General features: G+C 42.5%; 1 protein-coding gene across 1 annotated transcript in view; it reads right to left on the bottom strand.

Annotated features, from left to right (window-relative positions):
- The window catches only part of NBEAL2 (neurobeachin like 2), a 158,319-nt gene that overhangs the window by 148,749 nt on the left and 611 nt on the right, over positions 1-8,959 (bottom strand). The window lies entirely within an intron of this gene.

Genomic DNA, 8,959 nt, shown 5'->3' with positions numbered 1-8,959 from the left:
GTGGGGCACTGGCTCCTACTGGATTTACAGGGTTGAATGACTTTAATCCATGACCCTGGGATCCCAGCCCACCAAATTGGCACCTGCTTTGGAGCCCATTAGAAAAGCCAGAAGAGGATGCCGGGGAGGGGGGAAGGGAATGCAAAAGGAAACTTAGCTAATGAAAGTAGCAAGAAGCCTGCGGTACTTGGAGTCAGGAGGTCTGGTCTACCGTTAATAGCTATGTGACCTTGGGCCAGTCACTTCCTCAAACTGGAATCCAAAATGGAGATAATCAGTGTTACCTATGGTCCTCCTCTCCCAGAGGACGGTTGTGAGGCTCAAAAGTTCAACTCAAACTCCTTTCCTGGGCAATCTCCAGGCACTCCACAACCTGAGGACACCCTGCATTTCCAGCCCTATCTCACATGCTTCCCTTCCACACATCCTATTGCTCCAGCCAAACTAGACATCACTGCACCTTGGAATGCACCGTCCAGTCTGTATACCTACACCTGAACATCTTCCCTCCCTGTTAAAATCCAAGTCAACCTTTAAAGACCAACTTGCAAGCCTTCCTTGAGATCTAGCTAGACTCACACCACCTCCAAGCACCCTGCCAAAAGTAGGTATTTAATAGATGTGTATTAGACTGAAATAAGACCAGGTACCTGAAACACTCTGCAAACTGTACAGTGCTTCATAAATGTCAGCTCTCCCTTTGGGGTGGGGGAGGGAGAGGAGGTCCGGACCTGACTTTACTAGTGTAGAGAATTCCTGGTAAGGAAACTCCTTCCACCAATGCCAAATGGAAATGTTCAGCAAGGAAAAGTCATTTTAAAAATGTATTGATAGCCTTTTTTTATATTACCTCATTTCAAATCTATCCCTTTCCAACCCATATTCAGCAAGCCATTCCTTATAACAAAGAATAAAATAAGAGAAAGAAAAGCAGTTCAGAAAAACACCAACACATCAGTTAAGTCTAACATCATACTTGATATTCTACACCCATAGCCTCCCACTTCTACAAAAAAGGGAAGGAAGGTTGGTTTTTTTTATTTCTTCTTTAGGACCAAGCTTGGTCATTACAATTAATAATACATTTACAAAGTTGCCTGGTTAAGTGACTTGTCCACCGGAGTATCAAAGGCCAGTGTGTTCCAGGTGAGACTTGAACCCAGGCCCTCCTCAGTCTGAGGCCAGTTCTCTATCCACTAGGTCACATTGCCTCTCATAATCATATTCATTATCATATTCAAATGTGGGAAGAATCTATCATGTTCCATCTATGGCTTCCTAGAGATATCCTATGTGCCGTAGAAACACAGACGTGAAGTGACCTCAGACTCAGTATATGTGAGAGGCAGGATCTGAGGATTTGAAAGTCAGGTCTTCAAGATTCTGGTCCTAACAACCTACCTAGTATAGGACAATGCCTCTTGTCATTATGGTACTGTCTTCTACCTTCTAGCTGCTTTGTATATAGGAGTTCTCTCTCTTCAACTAAACCCCAAATTACATGAGAGCAGGAATATGCCTTTTCTTGCTGGGTTCACAAGAAGAGCTTAGTATGTACTTGTCTGGAATTTGGACCCAGCCTTGAAAGGCAGTAAGAAATTTTGCACTAGCCCAGGATATGCCACATACCCCTAACATTTTATTCAGGATACCCCTAACATTTTATCCAGGATTCCCCTAATCACACATGGCTTATTCCAAATCCTAAAGAAAAAGTTCTCAACATGACTTAGAAAACAAATCTCTTCCCTTGGCCTAAGTGGGACCAGTCAGTCAATCCAATAACCTTATTTATTAATAATTAGAGGTAATGTGGCATAATGGGAAGATCACTGAATTGGGACTCAGGATACCTAAGTTACAAATTGGACTCTGCTTCCTACTACCTTTGTGATCTTGGGCAAATCATTTCTACTCAATTTCCTGCTTGATAAAACTAGGAGATCGGATCTTTTATAACTCTAAATCCTAAGATCACATTATCTTAGCTCACATTTATTTAGCACTTTTCTGATTTGCACACTTGTTTTCCTCACAACACCTACTATGACTTAATTGGTCCTGTAAGACAGAGGTGTCAACCACAGAAGGGGCAAACCAGGTTAAAATGTAATTAGGAAATGTTTAACAATAAATAAAAATACAACAAAATGCAGAGAATGTTAATTTGAGGTTTTCTAAGTCAATATCTCTCCTCCCCAACCCCAATCCCTTTCTATTTGTTGTAAGAGGATGACAAAAGAGAAAACTATATTCAAGGGGCTATGGGAAGGCAGACACACCAAGGCAATGGTGGTGCAGTTCTGAAACAGGTCCAACCATTCTGGAAAATAACTTGAAATTATAATTAAAAAGTTACTAACCTGTATATACTCTTTAACCTAGCGATGCTGATTGATACCAGAAACATATACCAACAAGGGCAAAGGAGAGGAAAAGGTTCCACGTATACAAAAACATTTATAGTAGCAAAAAAACCCCAAAACTTGAAAGAAAAGTGGGTAGCCATCCATTTGAGGAAGCTTGAAAAACTGTGGCATACGAATATAATGGTATATTATTGTACCTTAAGATATGACAAATATGAAAAAGTAAGAAACTTGAGAAGACTAGAATGAACTGATGCAGAATGAAGTCAGCAGAACCAGGGGAACAATGTATGTAATGATCAAAATATGCTATTGTTTTGATTATTGTTATTTATCATATGTTTTTACCATGAAAATAGCATTGAGAGACAGCAGAACTCTGACCAATCATGACTTTAGAAGACTGACCTCTTAGCAGAGAGATGGACCAGAGGAGAAGAATGAGGGATAAACATTGTAGGTCGTAGCCAATTTGTCATTTGTTCTATCCAACCATACTTTTTTTTTTTTTTTTACAAGGGAGGGTTCTATTTAGCAAGGTAGGGATGAAGAGTAATTGGGAAATGCCAGCATTGTTTAAGAAAGAGTCTCAATTAAATACTTGTTTAAAATTTTTTTAAAGTAGTATATGCATTTTTTATATTTTACTGGTAAACATACCCCCATTTCTACAGCTCCTCAATGTTTCCAAAAATAATTTTCTCCCAACAAGTAAGGCAGGTAGGATAAATTATTATCCTCACATTACAGGTGATAAAAGACTCTTGAAAGGAAAAATGATTTACCCAAGGCAAGACATGGAATAAGTGACAGAGCCCATATTGTAATCCAGGCATCCTGACCTCTAGTTCAGATCTCTTCCCACTACACCATAGGCTATCCCCTCTGAGGAAGCATTTCCAGCACTGAGAGACCTTGGGCCCAACTGGGAAGGGATGTGTTGGGGGGTGGGGAGAAGTTAGACACAATGATCCATCTTCTCACCCTCACGGACACTTATTTCCTCTACTCCTTCCCCAATGATCTGTCAAGTAGAAGGGAGCAAAACAGGGCCCTTCCTACATTTTTTCAGATAGGAAAATCAGGGCAATGTAAGAGCCCCTCCCCTAAGATGACAGCAGATCCAGACAGAACCACCACTCAGATACCCTGACTCCAAGGAAAGAACTCTGTCTTCCTCCTGACATGTTCATGATGTTTTGTTCAAGTTTACAAAGCACATTCCTTAGGTTATCACATTTGATCTTAACCACATAGGTTGATCTTGTACTTTTCGTAGAATTTTTGACTGAGAATTAGAAGCATTTTACATATTAGAAAATATGTTATATATTAGAACACTAATGGCAGAGTCTGGACTTCAGCCCAGGTCTTCTCATTTCAAGTATGGTCCAATTTCTACTGTGCTCTTCCCAATCAAATTACTGTCCAAAGGCAGAACAAGTCCAGGAAGAAAATGAAGTCACTCATGGGGGTGGTGAGACAGAGCGGGACCTCTCTGAATATTGGGGTGTCATGAGACAAGAATGGCATGGCCTTATTTCTCTCACACCTGTGGATCTTCAGCCGAGTTCCCATTTCTTTAGTCATTTAATATTTACAAAACACTCTCCTCTCAACAAACCTTGATGGGTAAAGGAGTATAAGGCTTATTACCTCCCTTTTTAAAAATGAGGAGGGCAACTAGGTGGCTCAGTGGATAGAGCACTGGCCCTGAAGTCAGGAGGACCTGAGTTCAAATCCAGCCTCAGACACATAACACTCACCAGCTGTGTGACCCTGAGCAAGTCACTTAACCCCAAATGCCTCACAAAAAAACAGAACAAATAAAAATGAGCAAGCAGGCTCTCAGGGAAGTAAAGTCCTATCTGCCCAAGGTCAGATACATATTCAATATCAGTACTCAAACATAGATCTCTATTTTCAAATCTCTGATTCCAAATTCTGTGTTCTTTCCACTGCAACATGGTATCACTCAAGAAATACTCCTCTAATGTTCTATGCTTTTGCTCTATCTTTCCAGAAGCCACATTCATTTTTCTTTACAACACAATCTTTGCATGACCTTGGGCAAACTGAACTTCTCTGAGGCTCAGTTTTCCTTTTTTTCAGTAAAATGTGAGGATTGGGTTAGATTAAACATTTTTTTTTTGGCTTTTTGGTGAGGCAGTTGGGGTTAAGTGACTTGCCCAGGGTCACACAGCTAGTAAGTATCAAGTGTCTGAGGCCAAATTTGAACTCAGATCCTCCTGACTCCAAGGCCAGAGCTCTATGCACTGTGCCACCACCTAGCTGCCCCCAGATTAAACATTCTTAATCTGGAGTCCACAGACCTCCAAAGAGTCAGATCCCCTTTGGAAGATTCTATAGATACATTTCAGGAAGTCCATGAACATGGATAGGGGAAAAATACATTTTTACTTTCCACTAACTGAAATTTAGCATTTTTTTCAATTATGAATATAGAGAACAAACATTATTCTGAGGATTCCACAGGTTTCACCAGACTGCCAAGGAGATCCATTTCACACAAAAAGTTAAGAACCCCTGGACTAGATGATTTCTAAGGAAGGGCCTTCCTCTCTCCAACATTCTTCCCTTATCTTTCTCTCAAATTGTTACTTTACATCCAATCATCACTTTTAACTTTCCAAGTACATTATCTCTCTGGTCCTTACAATAATGTTATAGGATAAGGAGGATAGAAATAGTCCCATTTTACAGATGAGGAAACAACAGACCCAGAGAAAGTAACTCCCTCAAAATCAGAGTAAGTCTGTGGTAGCTGGGACTTGAACCCAAGTCTCCTGACCATTAGTCCAATATTTTTTTCCCTACATCATACTGCCTTACTAGCCTGGAAATGTCCTACACTCACTCAATGTGTATTGGTCTCCAATGACATCAGGAAACGGTTTCCTATACTTCCTTCCCATATAAGGGGACAAGAGTGAAAGAAAATTAGATTCTTTAGGCTGGAGAAAAGGAACATAGGATTTAAAGCTAGAAAGGGCTTTAGGGGGTCACCTATCTAACCCACTCATTTTATAGTTGAGGAAAATGAAGTAGCAAATTCCCCATCATTGGAGCTATTCAGCTGAAAGCTGGATGATACCTTGTCAAGGGAAGTTAATCCTCAGGTCTTGTTGGAGTAGAAGATCTTTGAGGTCCCTTCCTGTTTTCTGAAGTTCCATGATATTATGGCTCTATGAAGTACCCGCCCCAGGTCATAGAGCTAGTTAGTAAACTCCAAATCTATGGCTGAGGAAATGTTCAAAGATTTCCTCAACCAGGTAGTAACTGGCTAGTTTCCATATCTAAAGAGGAAGTAAAATAGACAGAATTGAGATGAAATGAGGAGGGAGTGATACAGAGGTTTAGAAGTATCATGGAGCCTTCTAGTTGGAAGGACACTGAGCAGCTATCTAAACCAAAACATACCCCTCCAAAAAGAATCCTCACTACAACACACCCACTAAGTGGTCATCCGTCCACTGCTTGAAAACTTCGGGTGAGGTAAAGAGGGCTGGGACCAGACAACTGGAGAGTCACGATCAGATTTTCCTCTCACCTCCCTCCCTCCTGTTTCTCATTCACTCACAGAACTCTCTACTCCCTTCTTCTCTTGCTGTCCTTCAACTAATCCCATCACGACTCAGGAAAAACAGGACAATACCCAATTCCTCCTTAGACAGCACAGCATCTTGTACAGAGGCCTGGACTAGGGAGTCAGGAGTGCCATAACTTTGCTAGATGATCCTGGGCAAACTGGATTAGATGTTCTCTTAAATTCTGCTGTATTCTAATGTCCTTCCTAACCCTGATATCCCATGGCCTAAGATCCCTTCCAACTCTGTCATTCTACAAGCCTCTCATTTGAGTTATCAGTTTTCTAAGAGAAGGAGCCTAGGACATGGTGAGTTTTCAGGAAATCTGATTAGATCAGTCTCTAATGGATAGAAAGGAAGTCCAGTTGTCCACTCCCCTCAACCCAAGATCATCCAAGTTAAGGAGTGGTGGGGAGAAGGGAAGACAAACGGTGTGGAAGTCTTCTTCTCCATCACTCTCCCTGCACTTCTCTCCCCTCCTTCTCCCTCCCCCAGAAGCACTTGGAATAGCTGAAAAAGTCCTTCAGAAGACCCGGGCTTGAATCTCAGTTCTTCCTCTTGTATGATCTTGGACAAATCACATCATCTCTATGAACCTCTGTTCTTCACCTATAAAATGAGCAGGTCAGGCTAGCTAAATTTTAAGGTCCTCTCCAACTCTAAAACTCTATGATCCTATGACCTTTCAAGTCTGAAGTGAAGCGTGGACTAGGTGACTGGAACCCAGAGTTTAAATCTCTTAAATTATCCCAAGTCTGAGCTGCTCTAACTAAAGAAAGAGGAGAACCTCAACTAAAATCTCATTTTCTACAAGAATCAATTCTAGTGCCTTCCATCTTTTTAATTTTTATTTATCCCATATATACCTTATTTTTACATAGCTGTTTGTTGTCTGTCCTGTTAGATTGTGAACTCTTTAAGGACAGGACTGTGTTTTGCCTCTTTTTGTATCCCCAGCCCTTAGCACAGTGCCTGGTACATATTAGGTGCTTGATAAATATTTACTGACTATTGACCAATCATCAGGGAATAGAAAGATAAACAAATGAAAAGTACTCCAAGAAGAAGTTAGCACACTTCTAATTCTTGGTTGTGTTTTTCTTATGCTCTGGAGCATCAGCTCCATGGAGGTATCCCCCATCCCACCCCACCAACAGTGACCCTCTCCCCAAAATCTGGCCTCAAGGGCCTGGTCAAAACATCTAATTATGCCCAGAATAAATCACACAGGTGTTATTTGTGAACTTGTTCATCCATGTCCCTTCAATTCAAGGGCAAGGGTCTATGTTATCATTTTTGTTGTACGCAGATGCTAAGCACATGCAGGTGATCAGTAAATGTTAGCAAAATTGAGATGAACTGAATTGACAGACAATCATCCTTAGACACAGATCCCTGTCCATAATACCCCTCCACCCCCCATGACTTCCAAAAATTCTCAGCTTGGACCCTCAAGTCCCATTTATACACACTGCTCAAGAAGTCCACCTTCCGTGCTGACCTCCTTGAATACAATTATAATAACAGTGAACATTTACATTGTGCTTTAAGGTTTGCCATATTAGTTCCTTTAATCCTCACAACAACCCCATGAGCTAGGTAAGTACAGGTACTGTTGTACCCATTTTCCATATGAGGAAATAGAGGCTCAGAGAGGGAAACAGACTTGCCCACAGTCACAAGGATGAGCCCCTACTGAAAATAAGAGACATACCAACCTCTCCTGAGCCCAGAGTTTTTCTGTCTCTGGAACTTGACTCCACTTAAAACTTAATTTAAAGTTCTAGCTGTGTTATTTCCTCTCCATGGTCCCCTCTATTGTCTCCCTGCACAGCCTGTCAATTCCCTTTCCTCCCCATCAACCAAGAATCCTACAGGGGTTGGAGCGTGGAGATACATGGAGACCAATGGTTAGCCCAGGGGCCAAAGTTGGGGAGTTTGGAGATAGAGACTGATAACACTGATAACACTGATTCTCTCCCATCCCCAGAGAAGGGTTGACCCTTGGGGTATTAAGAGTATAGGGCGAAAATGGGAAACCTTGTCTTGTGGCTTGAGGAAGTATTATGAACTCAGCAGCATTGAGGGCTGGGTGGATAAGGAAGGTATATAGATGTGCACTGTGTCACTACAGGTGGCAATACATGCTCACACATGGGCACACACACACACACACACACACCTGTGTATGTGTAGCCATATCCAGGCACATGTGTCTTTTCCCTGGCTTCAGGCCCCCCCCCCCAACATACACACTCTGCTAGTCTCAAAAATCAGTTGCCACCCCCAACTCTCCTCCCTATCCCATTGCACAGAGAGATAAAGGGCAAAAGGGAACACAGACGGTCTCCTAAACTCTATGAAAGAGAAAGGGAACCTGTTTCTTTGGTTTGTGGGGAAAGCTAACTGAAGGATGAACAGGGGAGATACAGAGAGGGGGCACATGGGATGATATGATAGGCTATGTACATTGGGGAGGGGGCAACACACAGGTAGAATAAGACAAAGAGGGAGTGAGGAGACAGGTTGGGAGGGAAGTGAGGGGACAGAGAGAGAAGTGAGGGAACATGGAGGAGAAGGGAAGTGAGGGGACGCGAAGTGAGGAGACATGAGGAAGAAAGGAAGTGAAGGGAAACAGAGGGAGAAGTAAAGGGACAGAGGGAGAAATGAGGGGACACGGGAAAAGGAAGGTGAGGGGACATGGGGAACAGTGAGGGGACACAGAGGGGGAAGGGAAGTGAGGGGACACAGAGGGAAAAGTGAGGAGACACAGGGAGAAGTGAGGTGAGGAGACATGAGGAGCAGTGAAGAGACACAGAGGGAGAAGGGAAGTGAGGGGACACAGAGGGAGAAGTGAAGGGACACGGGGAGAAGTGAGGTGAGGGGACATGGGGAGCAGTGAAGAGCCACAGAGGGAGAAGGGAAGTGAGGGGACACAGAGGGAGAAGTGAGAGAACATGGGGGAGAAGGGAGGTGAGGGGA

The sequence above is a fragment of the Vombatus ursinus genome, unplaced genomic scaffold (genome assembly GCF_900497805.2).
Source record: "Vombatus ursinus unplaced genomic scaffold, bare-nosed wombat genome assembly UNPS02014867.1, whole genome shotgun sequence".
In the NCBI taxonomy this organism is placed as follows: Eukaryota; Metazoa; Chordata; class Mammalia; order Diprotodontia; family Vombatidae; genus Vombatus; species Vombatus ursinus.
This window is presented reverse-complemented; position numbering and strand designations above follow the sequence as displayed.